The sequence below is a fragment of the Lygodium microphyllum genome, chromosome 12, assembly GCF_053477565.2.
Source record: "Lygodium microphyllum isolate KBCC chromosome 12, Lygodium_microphyllum_v1.1.10, whole genome shotgun sequence".
Taxonomy (NCBI): Eukaryota; Viridiplantae; Streptophyta; class Polypodiopsida; order Schizaeales; family Lygodiaceae; genus Lygodium; species Lygodium microphyllum.
Genome location: NC_141146.1, coordinates 128,130,865 through 128,149,979, shown reverse-complemented (window position 1 = coordinate 128,149,979; position 19,115 = coordinate 128,130,865). Strand labels below are relative to the sequence as shown.

At 43.6% G+C, this 19,115-nt stretch overlaps 1 protein-coding gene and 1 pseudogene across 2 annotated transcripts in view; both read left to right on the top strand.

Moving 5' to 3' along the window:
- The window catches only part of LOC148028251 (uncharacterized), a 103,670-nt gene that overhangs the window by 54,804 nt on the left and 29,751 nt on the right, over positions 1 to 19,115 (top strand). The window lies entirely within an intron of this gene.
- Positions 14,976 to 15,525, top strand: LOC148028252 (membrane magnesium transporter pseudogene; annotated as a pseudogene).

Here is a 19,115-nt window from a genome sequence, read left to right as displayed (position 1 = left end):
CCCATTTCTTTTGGTGATACAGTTGGAGCTTCAGTAAATGAGCACAATGTTCAGCTAGCTGCTCCATTGAGCAATTCAGAAATTCAGCCTATGGCTAATCTGAATATTCAGCAAGGTGCTGAATTTGAGATTTAGTAGGAGCTTGTACACACAATCAGGAAGCTAGGTAGATGCTTGGATGGTACTTGCAGACTATGGAAGATAGTCATTTGGATGCTCTTATCGCTGGTCATACTAGAAGACAAGCTCATCTGCATGATCATGCTAATACGATGGATTTTGTTATGGCAGCACACACACTTTGTGATGAGGAGCCTGAATGTTTTGAGGATGCATAACAAAATATGCATTTGGATGGTAGCAATGCAAGCTGAATTTGATTCTATCATAAAGAATCAAACATGGGATTTAGTAACATTGCCTGTTGGAAAGAAAGCCATTGGTACAAAGTGGGTCTATAAGTAGAAAAGAAATACAAATGAATCCGTTGATAAGGATAAAGCTAGGCTTGTGGCCAAAGGGTACGCACAAAAGAAAGGCATTGACTATAAGGAGACATTTGCTTCGACATCCCGTATGACTACCATTTGGTCTATGGTTACTTGGGCTGCTTATCATGGTTGGATTGTGCACTAGCTTGATATTAAGACTGCATTTTTACATGGGGAACTTCAAGAAGAAGTGTACGTACAACAACAGCCCATTGGTTTTGCAGTCGAGGGATCCAAACACTTGGTATGTAAGTTGAAAAAGGCTTTGTATGGTTTAATGCAAGCTCCACAAGCTTGATATGCAAAAATTGATGCCTTTTTACTCAGCCAAGGGGTTCATTAACAGCTCATCAAAATCTTCTCTTTGCATATGCAAAGAGGGGGGATCCTTGTTGGTCATATGTCCTTATGTAGATGATCTTTTGCTCATAGGGACATATGTCTATCAGATTTCAGCATTCAAGTAAAATTTACGGTAAAGTTTTGAGATGTTAGACTTAGGGCCTTTGCAATACTATTTGGGCATTCAATTCATTCATGGTGCTAGAGGCATTGGATTGTCAGAGTCCAAATATATTGGTAGACTCCTTGAGAGGTTTGGCTTACAAGATTGCAAGCTAGTTTACACACCAATGGAGATTGGACTCAAGCTATATCTGCATGATGACAATGATTTGTTTGACATTCATACATATGCTCCAGCAGTTGGATGTCTTATTTATTTATGCAACACAAGGCCAAATATTCAGTTTGCAGTTTTAGCCCTGAGTAGATATATGCACAGCCTACGCACGTCACATTGGCAAGCTGTGAAGCGTGTTTTTTGTTACTTGCAAAGGTACTAGGACTTTTGGATTGCTTTATGCCAAGGGGGGACCACTGCAACTATATGCTTACAATGATTCAAATTGGGCTGATGATTTTGATTCATATCACTCTATGAGTGGAAATTGTTTCTTTCTTGGCTCATCTTGTATCTCTTGTCTTAGCAAGAAATAATCCACTATTGCCACATCATCTTGTGAAGCTGAATACAAGGCATCTTTCACTACCACAGTTGAATGTGTATGGTTGAGACGTTTGTTGATTGATCTTGATGTATTTGTCAGGGAGCCTACTCCTTTGTTTATTGACAGTCAGAGTGCCATTGCAGTGGTATGGAACCCAGCGTTTCATGCACTCACAAAACACATAGAGATCCACTATCACTTTGTTAGAGAGAGGTTACGTGCAGGAGATATTAGCCTTGTCTATTGTCCTATCAACAGTAATGTGGCAGACATCTTTATCAAAGCTCTTCCTCCTGACAAATTTGAAGCATTTTCACGGAACCCAGTGTTTCATGCACTCATAAAACACATAGAGATCCACTATCACTTTGTCGGAGAGAGGCTACGTGTAGGAGATATTAGCCTTGTCTACTGTCCTATCACAAAAGCTCTTCCTCCTGACAAATTTGAAGCATTTCGCAATGCTTTAAATTTGATCTCCTTTGGTGGATGATCCTTGTATGATGATCACTTTTCACTCCAGGGGGGTTTGTTGGGTTTGACTCATGCCTACACTCATAGAGGAGTGTCGGTGATCCGCAGTAGGACACTGGGACACTTTTTGCTCTCCTTATGAGACTTTTTCCCCCCAATTATATTCTCTTTTATTTTATATGCTTATGTTACATAGTTCGGGCACTTATCTTGTTTTACACCTTTCGGGTGTAAAAGCACATTAACAACCCTAAGGTTTTAGGGTTGGTATTTTGCATTGGGAGTCATATCTTCACTCACTCTCTCTCTCTCTCTCTCTCTCTCTCCACTTTCAACTATGTACTCTTAGCTGAGCTTCGATCTCCCCCATCTCACAATGAGTTCATTATCTCATGCGTTAAATTTGAAGTTTGATTGATCAATGTAGAGTTTAGTGGCAAAGGTGTGGCGTTGTAGTTTGTCTAAAACGAACATGAAGATCAACCAATACCTTGCATAACCGAACACATTCGATTGTTGTTGTGAAAGTTGCCATGTACTCGACTTCACAAGATGAGGTAGCCATAGTAGGTTGCTTCTTGCCTAGCCAAGAAACATATGACTGGTCAGAAAGAGACAATATCCACTAGTAGATTGCGGTATCGGGATGACTAGCCCAATCTGAATCATTGTACGCATGCATTTGCAAGTCTGCCCCCCTTGGGAAACAACAAACCATATGACAATGTTTCTTGCAAATAGCGAAAAATGCACTTAACAGCTTGCCAATGTAGTGTCCTTGGACTATGCATGTATTTACTGACTTGTGATACTGCATATTGCATGTCAAGATGAGTTTTGCACAAATAGATGAGTCAACCAAGGGCGTGGCTATAGATAGCAACATTTGATAGATAATTGCCATCATGCATTGAAAGTTTCAGCTCTATTTCCATAGATGTGTTCATAGGTTTACACTTTTGTATATCAAATCTTACTAGCAACTTCTAAACATATAGTGACTAAGACATAACAATACCATACTGGTTTTGGGTGAATTGAATCCCCAAAAAGTAGTGAAGTAGTTCCATATTTGACATATCAAAAGTAGACTGCAATTTAGCCTTGAACCTGCAATCTTTCTCTCATTTGGTACAGTGAGTAGCATATCATCTAGGTAAAGAATGATGATTATCGAATCCCCCCCTTTCCTTCTTGACATATAGGGTGGGTTCAATTGGGCTGTTTTGGAATCCATGTGCAGTTAAAAATGTGTTTGTCTTGGAGTAACAAGTATGTGGAGCCTGTTTTAAGCCATACAAGACTTTCTTGCACAATTGCATCATCCATTGCCCTAGGAGAAACCGGATCAGTTGGAGGTTGATTTTGGGCTATTGGGGGAGGTTCAACATTAATCAGCCTAGGAACTAATAGTGTACGGAAGAAGACCCTCAAAGACATCCAAAAAAAGCGGATTAGCTGGAGGTTGATTTTGGGGGATTGGGGCAGGTCCAATATTAATCAGCCTTGGAACCAATAGCGAATAGAAGAAGACCCTCAAAGGCATCCAATGAGCTTGATGTGGGTGATGTTGAGCTAAAAAATGCACTAGAAACTGATTAGCTCATTATTACAGCCTCAAAACTCAAATTAACCAAAGTTTCATTATATGCTGTGTGGTCGTTGAGTGTCCACGTTCCATAACACAAACCTGAATTTGGGAGGATGCACTCATCTATAAATATACCGGCTGCCCACCACTCAATCTATCCTTGTTTTGCAGATTGTTGTCGCTTGTCCTTTGCTATCCACACTCTTTCTTGGTGGATATCTTAGTTTGAGGTTGCTGTACATAGCCTGCATCTAGTCCTCCTCCATCAGCTGTTGGTGGTTGTTCTCTATCCTCCAGTCTTGTGTTTACTGATCTGCAGCCATCGAATGATGGCTTCCAGCCATCAATCACTGCCTTGGAGTCACCAGACTTCTGTGTTTATTGCTGACCAGACCACGTTTTCAGTCCAGCAGCTGTCGCTAGCCAGCCATGTCATCATTAGTGCTGCATTTTGCTGTTTACAGTAGTTACCTACATCATATTGACAGTTTCCAGTGTAGTATTTACTTTTCCAGCTGTCCTATATCTGTTTGTTTGGCACTGATTTGGACTCTGTAGATTTGTGTTGGCTGCTACCATACAGTTTCGAGTGCTGTTTACTTTGTTTCAGGATCCGTACAGAGGATGACACTCTCTCCATTTGACACTCTTTGCCTTGATCCTAGAGACACTAGAGTTTGAGATTTTGTGTTCACTCTGCACCACGTGTTTATTGCATGAGGATAGTATTTATTCATTATTCTTCATTCATCTTGTGTGTTCATTGTCTTTGAGTTAGTCTAACCCTAGTGATTTCTTTTATTAGTCGGTGCTTTGTCGTATGGTAGTGATTGCTGTTTGTAGACAAGTATTTTTAAAAATGGTATGAGAGCTGGCTACTCGCTAAAGAAACCTAGGCCCTCAATTGGAAAGCTCGTCATTAGAAACAAGAACTATCAGAGGGAAAATGACTTTGAACACTTCCACACCACTTTAGTCTCCAACACATCATATGTCCAGAACCGAGTAGGAGCGGGCTTTATGGCTTGCCCAGTGAGGTTGTGACATTGGTGGAGAGACTTTTGATTGTTATCAAGCCTAGCAAAGTATTGAAGGTAAACATAAACTTTTCCCTTTAGATGTTGCTTATAAATCTAAAGATGTTGCAAGAGAGGTGCATTTAAGGAAAAACCAACGAACCCTTGTGTAAGTTTTCCTTCTTTCTCTTTTTCTTCAAGTTTTGTTTCTCAAGGTCAGTTTGAATTTGGTACATCATCTTTTTTTCATTTCAATCATTTTGATTTCCACCATTAAATTTTAAAAATCAATTTAATGCATTCACTTTCTTTACATCTTCACCACAATTTCAAATCCCAAGTATCCCACCTTTCTCTTGCGCTACACCCATATCTACCTTTACACCATTTGCCACATCACCATGGTTGGGTGGAATACCCGTAGTTATCTGTCCATGGGGACCTATACACATGGGTATTCCACCCATGCGTCTCAAGCCTTGCTCTATTTTTCCATCTCCTAGGGCCACACAGGTTGCTAACATGACAATACTTGGGGGGCCGTTCTACACCTTTCGGCATGTGGATCATCCGCAAGTTAGTCATCTCCTTTGGGGCACACCTCTAGAGTCACCATGCCAAGCACTTCGATGCATCATGTAGCATCTAGTTACCCTATTTTCTAGGTTATGTGACATACCTAACCCCCTCCTCATCAAGCCATGCATCCATTTGCATTAGTCAAGCATGTCTTTATGGATAAGACTCGTGTCAAGAGGTCCAACTTTAGCACTTGGTCTAATTTGATGTGGCATGTGTTGGATTTTAAAGGCTTGTGGAAACTTGTTCTAGGGTAGGAACCCTAGCTTGACCCCCGTTGGTTCTCATATGGGGTAGTTTGCTCTTGGAAGAGCAAAATGCAATAGCCATTGTCGAGTGATGTAGGGTCTTATGCCCAAATTTCACTCTCAACTCCAATACTTTGACCTCATGTTTGAGCGTCGGGTACATCTAGTCGGTCGCTATACTGCTCATGATTGCACCTAATGCAACAACCTCTATCACGAGCTCCAAGAGTTCAAAATCATCGAGAAGGATGATTTCAGTATCAACGATTGCTCGCTGAGTTTCCAGAATTGGCTTATCCAAGTGATATGATGATCAAGTCACTTTGTTCATAAACAAGTTACTACAAAGATACTTCATTTTTGTTCAACAAGTCATCTCATAGTCCTAGTTATCTACCTTCTATGAGTTTGAGTATCAACTATTGCATTACCTTGGTTGTTTGATCAATTAAAAAAAAAAACCCCAATATTCAAAGGGGACCTTGACTTCCCAAAAGGTGAAACAAGGTGGTGCAAAGAATGTCACTAAGATTGAGTCAGGTAGTGAGGAGCAAAGTAACTCTCCAAGTTGGAAACCGGTTGGCAAAATGTCCCCAAAAGGAAGAGGTACTATCAATATTGTCAAAAAGCTCGTCATTTTGACGACGAGTGTTACTCAAAGGCCAAGGTAGTTTCCCCAAGACTAGACTCTTTTTCCCATTTAAGAACTCCAACATATCGAGTGAGGGTCCTTTAGTCCCACCTCCACAACAAAGAGGGGGTCATCCTTCACCCCTTCTACATGACTTCAGTCTCTAGTACGTCCTATGCCAAGAACTGAGCAAGAGCGGGCTTCACAACTTGCCCAGCGAGGTTTCGACATTGATAGAGAGACTTCTGATTATCATCAATTCTAGCAAAGTATTGAAGGTAAACATGACCTTTTCCCTTGAGATGTTGTTTATAAATTTGAAGATGTTGCATGATTGTCAAAACGTCCATTAGGCCGGCTTTCCTATTGGAGAAAGCGATCCGGAGTATGTTCCATTATTCTAATCTTATATATCCAGTCTAGTGCAAGGTACACAAGTTTCTAATTTTGACCCTTTTTCTTTTGCTTCTCCATCCATGTAAGATTTCGGAACAAGTTATGAGGAAGATAGATTTCAGTTTGTTGACTAAGGAATAAGTCTTGAAGAGGATTGATTTCTATATGTAAATACAAGATGGTACGTGTTTATTGGTTTTTATATACAAAAATGACACAAAACAACCATTTACACCTATGCATCGCAGCAAATTTAGTACATCTTTTTTTCATTTCCATCATTTCAATTTCCACCATTAAATTTTAAAAAGCACTTTAATGCATTCACTTTACATATTCACCACAATTTCAAATCCCCCCTATTCCACATCTCTTCCATTATACCCACATCTACCTTTATACCATTTTTCATATCACCATGGGTGGGTGGAATACCTATGCTTATCCATCCATAGAGACCAATACACACAGGTATTCCACCCATGTGTGTTAGTCAAGCATGCATTTATGGATAGGACTCGTGTCAACAGGTCCAACTTTACCACTTGGTCTAATTTGATGTGGTATGTGTTGGATTTTGAAGGCTTGTGGGAACTTGTTCAAGGGGCATAGCCATCGTCGAGTTAATGCAAGGTCTTATGTCCAAATTTCACCTTAACTCTAATATTTTGACCTTGCATCTAAGCATTGGGTACATCTAGTCATCATCAAGTTGGTTCAGGGCCTTATGCCCAAATTTCACTCTTAACTCTAATACTTTGGCCTTGTATGTGAGTCTTGGGGGTACATTTGGTGGGTTACTATGTGGCTCATCATCGCACTGCATGCATCAACCTCGATCATGAGTTAAAAGAGTTCAAAATCATTGAGAGGAATGATTTGACTATGAACTTGGTTGAGTATCGGCAATTGCTTGCTAAATTCGCCACAACTGGCTTATACAAGTGAGCTGATGATCAAGTCACTTTGTCCATAAACAAATTACCACAAAGATACTTCAATCTTATCCAACAAGTCATCTCATATTCCGAGTTATCCACCTTCTATGAGTTTGAGTATCAACTAGTGCATTATGCTTGACTATTTGATCAATTTTAAAAGAAGTCCCAATATTCAAAGGGGGCCTTGACTTCCCAAAAGGTGAAAGAAGGTGGTGGAAAGAACAACAATAAGACTAAGTCGGGTAGTGAGGAGCAAAGTAACTCCCCTCCAGCAAAGTAACTCCCCCAAAATAATAGACCCTGTCAATATTGCCAAAAGGCTTGCAATTTTGACAATGAGTGTCGCTCAAGGCCAATTCAATTCACCTAAGGCTAGACCCTCTTCCCCACCTAGGAACTTGAGCACATTAGGCGAGGGCCCTTTAGTCCCACCTCCATAGCGAAGAGGGGGCCATACTCCATCCTAGTAGGGTAGATATAGTGCTCACGTGGTAGCTGGACCATCTACCCCACTATATCCAAGGGATTATTTGATTGGTGCACAAATGCTACTATTTTGAACTTCAGTCCTTTGATACTCCTCTCCCTTGAGGATAGAGTCTATTGATTGCTATAGGACATGCTCTAGCCTAGCTTCTCTCTTGTGCTGCACATTCCTAGTATTATGTTCCTACATCTTTGGCATGCCTAACTTTTGGTAGTGGGACCATTTCAAAACCCAACACATTGCACTCACAAGCACTTTTTCATTGAAGTTGAGGTATGCATGTTTTATAGTCTTATGTGGTATTTTTTGCTCCTAGCTTGTATTTTTAGGTTGACACTGACCATTATAGGACCTACTGGTTGGTTGGAGTGCAGACTTGGATTTGAAATTAAAGTACAAGCATAGGGATTAATGTGTAGCCTTGCAATTCCCAAAATCTTAAATCTAGGCTCACATGTATGTACGCAGGCATGCACATGCACATGTGCACACACAGAGGTCTATTCACATGCTAACAAACACTGGTGTGTTCTCACATGGAGATCATAAGTATAAGAAACATCTTTTTGTGTCCTTGCCAACTCTTGGCTATAGTGAAAGAATATAACTTTAAGCTTAGGGTTAGCGGTGTCATCTCTTGACAATATGTGACTGTGTGTGGCAAAGGTTTTCTTTAAAATAAATTTAATATAATATTGACATAACCATAAAATTATATTATCTTCCAAAAGAAACATGGAAATGTGCGCGCGCGCGCGCGCACACACACACACACACACACACACACACAGAGCTCACTTATGTGTCTGGCCCTAGCGCCGTCTGACCTGCGTGTCACCTTTTTCCCTATTGTGAGGATCTGCGCTGATTGTCAAATCAAGCGGGGAGACACACACACACACACACACACACACACACACACACACACACACACACACACACAGAGGTCGCTTGTGCATCTGGCCCTAGCACCGTCTGACGTGCGTGTCACCTTTTTCCTTGTTGTGAGGATCTGCGCTGATTGTCAAATCAAGCGGGGACTGGTAGCGATGAGCTTATGCCCCTCGTTACCTATGCGTTGGAGCCTTAGCGCCGTCTGACCTACGTCTTGACTTCCCTGTCGCTGGGTGGTCTTGCACATGCCATCAAATTGAGCTAGAACTTCCAATGTTGGCCCCCTGCCCCAGATCGTTTGGCCACGTTGCACACACAGATTGATCTGTCGTGTGCCCTTCCCTTCCTCGTGTGGGGGCTCGACTATCAAAGAGAGAGAGAGAGAGAGAGAGAGGGAGGGAGGGAGGGAGGGAGGGAGGGAGAGAGAGAGAGAGAGTAGACTTGTGGTCCACCAACCTGCAACAGGGGTCAGAAAGAAGTTCGTGCTCAACATCTAGTTTTGTGATGGATAATTTGCAGGTGTCAAATGGTATCAATATGGCCTTTCTCCACTAGCATGTAGGGAATGGGAATGAACAAGATTTGGTAGACTCGGATGGTGATTCGTTGGTTGAGGATTTTGAGCAGTTGGCCGATGGAAGTGAGATACGCAAACGTCGGAAGATATCGGTTGAAGAACCGGTATTATGTCCCCCAAATTTGTCTCAGCTAGAGGTTCATGCTTTTTGTTCACAGCCTGATGGGTCCCTTCAGTTCATGCTGGCCACTGCCAATCATCTTATGTCTGATTATGTCCATGTTAATGAGGGCAAAGCTAACTCTTTACCAGATGGGGATCATGTAGTTGCAGTCATGGGAACAGAACTGGTCCTACAACAGATTGCTGCTTTCCATGAGAGGGCATCCATCTTTTACTTTACAGGAAGGACTCCCTTGATCACCAAGATTCGTGCTTGGCTGCAGTCCATGCTTGTAAGTGTTCAACAGTGCCAAGATGATGCTTCAAGGCATGTGCATGCCCCTCTTGTTGAAGAGATTTATGATGGTCCGAAGGATTTTTTTGAGGTTCTTTTTCGTTCCTTGGAAGTGCTGGCACATTTCTTTGTTCTTGGATGGGCAGCTTGTTCATATGGTCCCTTGGAGGCCCATGGCTGAGTTTCAGGAGGTGTTGAGGCAGGCATGCCCAATTTGGGTGGAGGTGGTTGATTTTCTTGCGCATCTTTGGAGACTCCTCCCTCTGGTTTTGAGAACCCTTGGTGAGGTTTTTTAGTGGAGCCTCAACTAGCTCCTAGCAATAGGAACAGGGCATGCATGCTTTGGGATACAGGGAAACCTCGCCCAACTTAAATTTGTTTTGAGGTTCCAGGACTGCAAACTTTGGTTTATGAGTTGAAATGGGGTACTTTTGTTGGACACTGTTTCAAAGGTGGTCAATTGGGCCATTTCATTTCAGAATGTGACAAAAATGTTGAGGTTTTGCATCGAACTATAGATCCAGACATGGATATGCAAGACCATCATCCTCAGCACATACTTCAGCAGCAGCCGCAAGCTGATCTTGACATGCTTGTCCAACACGGTTGTGATAAAGAAAAGGAGGTTTCTCAAGTTGGTCTTGAGTGTGCTTTGCTTGCGGTTGAGTGGAATGTGTCTCCTAGGGAGGATTTTTGGGTCTCAGTGGTTAGACGTAATGCCAAACAAACTTCTCGTTCCACTCATGCCCACCCTTTGCCACACCCAATCACTTAGACCTTTCAATGCAGAGGTAAGGGGTTTTACATGAATCCTCAATCTTCACGAGCACAGGCAGTGGATGATAAAAGGACTTCTGATTTTGCTTTGTGCTTTGATGCGCGGGGGAGGCTTTTGCGTCCTAGGGATGTTTTTCATTCATAGCAACAACAGTTTCCTTCTTGTGCTTCAATTGTTGGTTTCTAGAGGGCAGACCTTGTAGATGTAATCCGAAGTGAGATGGAGAGATTCCATGCACTAAAGCTATAGATGTAAAAGGAAAAGGGAAAGCGGTGGTTCAGTAGTTTTTCTCATTTATGATTTATCATGAGAATTGCTTTGTGGAATGTGAAAGGTATCTCTTCAGGCAGTAAGTAGTATCAGTTGTGGAAAGTTGTGTTTGCTGGAAATTGGGATGTATTTTGTACTGTGGAGCATAAACAACATGCTTTGGCTGGATCTTCTTATGTTTATAAAGATTATGTAATTTTTTTCAATGGTCGAGCTCCACATAAATTTGGAGTCATGTTGGTTGTTGAATCCTCCCTGTAACCATCGTTGGTTTCTCAGGACCCTCGTGGACGGTTTGTGATTTTGGAAATACTTTATGAGGGAGAGGTTTTGTGGTTGGTGGGCATGTATGATCCTTCTACTGCAAGGAAACGTCGTCAACTTTGGGATGACTTGCACTACCTTGCCATGGCTTGTCAAGGTTTTGTCATGGGTGACTTTAATGCATGTGTATTTGGGAATTAGGCAACTTCTCTGCACTCAGTTATGGATGGTCCTGAGCGATAGGCTTGGGATGCCCTTGCAGCTGTGTCTTTGAAACAGGAAATGTGGTCATGGATATATCCATCACAATTAGGATATACCTATCGTTCTTTTCAGCATCCAAACACCTGGGCCAGATTTGATAGGATCCACATTTGCCAGAGTGATTCCTTTCTTCCTGTAGTCATTGACATGTTGGTGGACAACGTGTCTTATTAGATCACTACCCTTTGGTCTTGGAAATGACCCACAGACCTATTCATGTATTTAAGGCTCTCCTTGCTCGGTTGCCTCTTCGTTTTAATCAATCTTTTCTGCAGCAAAATCATTTTATGGAATGTGTTCAGCAACTGATCACTTCTTTTAGCTTGAAGGTCCTATTTGGAGGGAGGGACGCATGGGCTGTTTTTAGGAATAATGTGCGAGAGTTATCCCATTAGTATAGTATTCAGCATGCTTCTTCTTTACGAGCTGAATTGCAGCATGCCCAATCTTTATTGGCCCACTCCTTGTCTCTGAGTCAATAAGGGGATGCTAATGATGACTTGCTCACATGCATTGAATGGTTGAAAGGCAGGGTTCATTCTCTTCAGGAAGAGAAATATGCAAGATACAAATTGCAGGCCAAAGCTGAAGCTTTATACGATAATAACTGTCATTTCCATCAATTCTTTTCTTGTCTGCACCAGAAATATGCCCAAGAAAATATTGTGCGTTTAATGGATGAGTAGGATGTTATGGTGATTGATCCTGCCTCCAACATTCGAATGAGTGTTGACTTTTATAAGTCCTTGCTTGGTCCACAACAGATTTTTTCTGATGCTGTTCACTCTGCTCACCGATTTTTCTGCGAGTTGATTAGTAATCAGGTTAAACTAGAATGGGTGGATTTAATGGAGGCTGATATTTCAAAAGATGAAGTGGAAGAAGTGCTGTCCCACTTGCCCGGAAGGAAAGGTCTTGGCTGGGATGGGCTTCCTAATGAGCTGTTTTCAGCTCATGTGGAGTAGCTTAAAGACCCATTAACTCGCTTGTGCCAGCAAGTGCGGAATTCTAGCATCATGCCATTAGATTGAAAGATTGTTGTCATTCGGTTGTTGCTCAAGTTTCCCTCTTCAACTTCTTTGAAACAATGGAGACCCATTTCTGTTATGGGTTTGTTATATAAAATCTTCTCCAAAATCATTCCCAACAGATTGCAGAAAGTTTTTCTACACTTGGTTCATCCACGTCAGTATGGTTTCATTAAAGGTCGGAATATAATGCATAACATTTTGAATGTCCAATTGGGAATTGACTATGCCAAAGCTTTAGGTCAGCAGGTAGTTATGCTTCAACTTGATATTGAGAAGGCATTTGATCATGTTAGTAGGTCTTTTTTGCGGCAATTATTGTCTACAATGGGATTCGGTCCTCGCATGGTTTCTCTTGTTGATACCATTAGTTAGGGTGCTGTGGCTCGTATTGCTCTTAATGGAGGGATCATGGAGGAAATAGCCTTATCTCGTTCTCTTAGGCAAGGCTGCCCTCTCAGCCCTTTGCTATTTGCTTTGGTCACCCACCCGATGCTCTCATTGTTGGATAAGTTGGCTGATCAAGGCGAGAGTTGGCTTATCTCTTCCGAGTGGTACTCAACTTGTTGGCCAATCTTTTGCAGATGATTGTTTTATGTTCCTTAAGGCTGATCGCACTAATGTTAATCGAGCAATGGTGGCGTGGAATCTTTTTGCTTTGGCATGGGGTCTTCATATTAATACTCAGAAATCTACACTACTCTCCTATACGGAGAATGATCTGCAGGCCTTGGGCTGGCATGGAATTGTGATCTCAAAGGGAAATATAGCCAGACACTTGGGATATCCTATCACTGTGGAGGTAGCTCCTCGTGCATTACTAGATTGGATGGCCTCTTGGATTCATGACAGGTTCATATATTAGAAATCTCAAGGTTGGCCTTCCCCTTTTGGAATTCTTTCAGCCTATCAGATTCATGTTGTGGAAAAAGAAAGGCAATTGTTTGGGATAGGTGTGGATTTCGTGGCACCATGTGACTACGCCTAAACGAATAGGGGGTGCAGCTTTGTTGGATGTTAATTTGCATATGACAGCCTTGAGATTTGGCCCTTTTGCAGGCTCTATGTGTACAGAGTCATCCTTGGTTTGATATTGCTAAATTTTTCATTGAAAAGACTGGCATCTCTCATGGTAGCATGGTTATTCATGCTTCGTGGTGGCATGTGCTTAATTCCTTGAGGCCTATCAAGGTCTTCCAGTCTTTTCTCCTTTCTCATTTGATTGCATCCTGGCAGGAGATCTTACGTTTTTCAGTTTGGCGCCCCCTTGATATTTGTAAGGAGGTGAATTCGCTGCAAGGAGAAGTACTGGCATGCTCCAAGTTCTTGGATTGGCTGGACAAAGATTTGCAAAGAGTCAAGTTTAATTGGATGGCTCGTTTGGGGTTGTAGACAGTTCTTGATGGTGTTATTCGTGGGCAGTCCAGTCTTTTTTATCTTCAGCATATTCGTCAGCAGTTTTAGGGGCCCCATGGATATTGTAACATCTGGTCATCCATATAGATCAGACTTTAGAGGTTCTCTCCTTTGCTTGTGCTATAGCCATTGTATCCATGGCGTGATTGGATGTTTGTGCTTCTTGATGATTTCGAGAAGAGGTCTGCTAACCAGATATATCATCAAATGGTGGAGGCCAAGAGATGGGTCACTACAAAGGTTAATAAATTATGGCACATTCAGGATGGCAAAAAGAAGTGGCATGAACGATTCATTCAGCTTTGGAAGTCTAAGGTTCCGTATCAAGGTAAAGTCTTCATGTGGAGACTGCTGATTGGTGGTCTTCCAACTGGAGAGGTGCTGCGTGCTCAAAAGATCTCTGCTGGTTGTTGTGTATTCTGCACTACATGTGATCAAACATTGCTTCATCTTTTTGCCTCTTGCCCAATTGCTCAACAGATTTGGAGTTTTATTTCCTGCGTGTGGTTCTCAGCGACTCAGCACCGGATAACAGCCCATTCGTGGATTATGGGAGTCTTCTTTGCATTCTGATTATTCCTGTCTTTTCCATTTCCTTAGATGGACTGCCCTGTGGCATATTTGGCGTACTCGAAAGGCCTTTATTTTTGATTCAATTTCAGGCTTCCATGGTCATGTGGCCCGTGTTCGAGGTTTAGTGCTATGGCAGATTTCTTCTATGATATCAGCTGACCTGGTTCTTCTTGACATTGCTGCTCCCTGGCTGGCTATTGTTCGCTCTACTCCAGCTGTCCTTTCTGTGTGATTTCTTTGTGTTAAAGTCCTGGTAGTCTTTTGTCAGTTTCTCTGATGACCTGATGGTCTGATGTAACAGAAAGAAAGAGAGTGAGAGAGAATGCTGATGTGATGGTCTGATGTAAATATTTACTACTTAATTCAATTATCTTCACACAGAGAGAGAGAGAGAGAGAGAGAGAGAGAGAGAGAGTAGCATGAAGTCTTTCATCAGTTTCTCTGATGACCTGATGGTCTGATGTAACAGAAAGAAAGAGAGTGAGAGAGAATGCTGATGTGATGGTCTGATGTAAATATTTACTACTTAATTCAATTATCTTCACACACACACACACACACACACACACACACACACACACAGAGCGAGAGAGAGAGAGAGAGAGAGAGAGAGAGAGAGAGAGAGAGAGTAGCATGAATGAATGCTCTCTTTGTGGCTAGCGTAGCCATGGGGTTCGACTTTTTCATCGGTGTTATCGGTGTGCTTGTCCTCGGACATGCAGCTTTCTCTACCATCCAGTATTGTGCTGTTTTGAAGGTCAGAGACGAAGAGTTTGTTTGGCCTCCGTACCAGGTCCTCGTTGAGGTTGCTATCAGCCTGGTTTTGTGTTTTTGGGCTGCTCTAAGAGTTCCAGGACAGTTTCTACCTATCTCACCCCATTCCGAGGAAACCAGGCTTACACTTCTTTCAGAGAACTTGGACTTCATGACGTTTAATCACAGGGGAAAAGTTTTTCCATTGGAGATGGATGTAAAGTTCGCTAAGAAGAATTAATCTCCTTGCGATGGCAATGAAGAACTGATCTCCTTTTGATGGTGAAGAACTGACCTCCTTCTGGTGGTGATTGTTCATCTGATTTAAAATGGAAGCTAGACTTGGGAGTACTTTTGAATCTGCTTATGTAAGCCCTATTGTTTTGCTTCTGAAATTTCTTCTGCTTCATATGCTGAGCCCATCTTATGTTCTGCAAATGGCCCTCATGAGGGAAGTTGTAGCAAATCTGATCAAAAGGAAGTAAGGTTTCCAAGGTGATGATTGTGATCCTCAAAAAAAAAAAAAAAAAAAAGAGTAGCATGAATGGAAGCACACTAAGCATCCACAAATGGGATGGTCTCTTAAACCACTTTTTTACACACACAGAGATTTGAATCAATGTGTCAATTGAATTTAAGGATGGAGATGCCCTAATAAGGAAAATTGCTATTCTTGATCTGAACATAGTAAGCTTATTTTAATATCCTTTACAGTTCCTTAGGAGAGAATCTTTCTTCAAAGCAGCTGTTGTCTTTGCCTACTAGCAATATTTACACAAAGGGGATAGTACCCAACTAAGATTTCCCTGTGCAAAGATGCAATCAATATTAACAACGATCTATGTGTTAAAAAGTAATAAAAATGAGGTGTTCCCTTCTGATTAATAACTAAGCATGCCTTTATTTTGACAGTTACCCTCTCCTTTGGGATTGGATTTTACTGCAAGTTTACACCAGATCAGACTAGAAAGAACATAACAGGAAATGAGGGATTATAAAAAGCTTATAGAAAGCTCATACACTGTTATGTTGATGTTGGAATCTGAATTCCTTTGAATTTATCAGAGGGGTGTTTCATACCTTGGAGCACAAGAGAGGATTGGAGCTCAAAGGATGAGAGGGGCTGTGACCATGCTTAAGACCAGGATGCAGGCGCAGTTTCTGCTTTGAAAATGACATATAGAATGTGAGGTCTATAAAGGAACAACAAATGTAATGATCCGTATCATATTACATGATATCTCATCCCAGTGTAATCTGAAAGAAATTGGAAGTAGTATATATCATCTTGGGTCCAAGATGAGACGGACTTGTCTTGCAACAGTGGACCACCTATGGACACCGTATGTAATTATCCTGACCAGTTATTGGGTACTGTTATCACAAGAAGATTAGTTAGAAATTAGGTGTAGTGAGGAGTTGTGTGAACTTACTAGGTCAATGTTAGGGGATGATTGCAGAGGCATGCAGTGAACATTGAAATTGTGGAAGGTCAAAGTGAACCTTCTATTCAGTCTTGATTTAGGAGCTTCGAAGGGGTTTTCAAAAAATGGCTTTAAGCCTTTCCAAAGAGTACATCAGGGGTGTGGCATATGTGGGTAATACAATCTTAAAACGTAGGGTTCAATTGATAGAACCCTTGTATTGTAGGGCCCTTAAGTTTGAAGTGAAACCTATGTGTAGCTCTTAGCACTAGTACTATAGCTTGGCAACAAGCTCGAAGCCCGTCACGTCATGCTGCTGCCCCGCCGCGACTGCTCCCTCGCGCCATCCCCCGCCTGTTCCCTTGCAGCCGCCCCTCTTTGCAACTACCCGTCGCCATCACGCCCCCCCTTCCCCGCCCGTCGTCTTGTGGCGCGCTGTTCCCCTGCCAGCTCCCTCCCGCGTGGCGTGTTTGCCCTGCCTTGATCCCCTCCCTGTGGGGCGCTGCCCCCCCCCGGCAGGCTAGCCCTTGCGCTAGATCTCCCTCGCCTGATCCCCCCCTGCATTGCCTCCGCCTTGTGGTCCTGGCTCCGTTCGGCAGACCTACCACACCCACACGGTGCGCGTCATAAGCCGGCCATCCGTGGCGTCCAACACCTCCCCCATCGTCAAAAACATCTCTTCCCCCCCTCCCCCCCCCCCCCCTTCCCAAGTTGCTTCCTCCATCTGCAACAACTTTCCCTCCCCTCTGGTAGCATAGAACGTGATTGGTAGGTTCTCAGAAGGGATGCGCAATGGAAACCTCTGGTCAGATGCCGGCGCATTCAGCGAGTGCCCCCCAGTCCAACACCTTGCGCGTCGTCCTCTCTAAGAAACAACTCTTAGCTGTCCGTGCCACAGAGCTGGAGCTAAAGGAAACAACGATCTTTGGTCAGGTAGTAGGACATTCCCTATCCAAGGCTCAGCTTTGGGACTGGCTTCACTCCATGCTACACATTGGCACAACGCAAATCGTGGAGGTGGTTCTAATGGGCCAAGGGATCTTCATGGTACGGCTCACCTCGGCAGACGCAACCCGTGAGTTACTGGCTAGTTCACGCTATGCGTCCACGAAGGGGGTCATTTACATGGTCCCTTGGTACAGTGGCTTCAGAGTGGAGGCATTTACACTCCACAACAGGTTTCTTCAGCACCCGGTCACCCTTCTCTTTCTCGGCCTAGCGATAGAGTATCCCCAGTTGGTGGAATACTTTGGACGGCTCTTCGGCATTGTCCTCCCCGCCTCTTTCACGGACGCAGTGATAGCCGCAGGAGTCCTAAAGGTACGGGTAACAGTGAAAGGTTTTAAGAATATCCCACAGTTCCTAGAGATTGAGGCAAGCGGATACTCCTTCAGGCAGCAGGTCATTGTGACTGGGCAGCCCGGTAGAGCACCACACGGCTCCCCCCTCCTCGCCCTACCTGACAGGTCCACAGGTTTACACATCCATCCCCCACAGAGGCGTCACAGGCCGTATCACCTGAGGGTCCACGGCGGAGACCCCCCCCCCCCCCCCCCCCCGCAACCGGCCGCCCCGATCCCCACCTAGTACAGGTGACCATTCCCCCACCCATCCCCCCCTTCCACAAGAGGCGAGGAGCCCCAGACATCGACATTTTCCACCCACCGACAGTCTAGCTTCCCCTCCCCCCCTCACACAGCCACCAGTTCATCTGTGCATACTGCCCGTCACACTTTCTCGAGACAGGTACATCTGCTACCATAGGAGTTTTTTCGTAGTGGGCCGTTGTCTTACTTGAGAGTTGCAGAGCGTGGAGTGTTCCCACTACCCTTGGACTTGGGAATCTTCGTGGTACGCAAGTCTAGGAGTGGCAAGGTCCATTTATTAGCACCAACGAATGGACCAAACTATGCCTTCTTCCTTCAGACCTCTCACACAGGAGACTGGGCGACAACTCAGATAGAGGAGGTGAAGAGCCAGGTGGCAGACCACATCTCCCAGTGGATGGGAGAAGGTGGACTGGCACTTTTCTCCTAGCAGTTGCCGGGTTGCATGATGGATATCAATTGGTGGGTTGGGGCTAAGGTCCCTCATCTGAGCATTATCTTTTGAGTCCCTCCGTAGTGGAGAGCGCCGATGGATGTAATCAAGTGGCCCTTGGCATAGACGGCCCGTTTCTACCAGTGTACAGAGTCTTGCCTCTTAGTGTGGTTGATAGACACCCTGGTGGTACCACCAGGCGCATCCATCACCCCCATGGTCCGCCCGAGGGCTACCATGGGGGAATGGTGTTCACCATCCAGGCCCTCAGCGAAGCGTATACATATGCCTCATAGTTCCTCTTCTTCGTCAACAGCTTCCACATCGAATAGATGCTTGTTTAGTCAATCACAGGTCTCCCTATGAGTTTACACCTTGCATCTTGGAATGTGAATAGCCTCCACTATAGTGGGGCATGTGGTTCCAGGAAGTTGATTGTTCGGTAGGAGTTGTAGCTTGCCCTTGCCGGATGGATCGACATCTTCTATAGGAGCATAAGCTCACTCCTACCCAGGCCCAACGGGTAGGCAAGGTACTCCTGGGTAGCTCACACACTTACTGGGAGCATGCCAT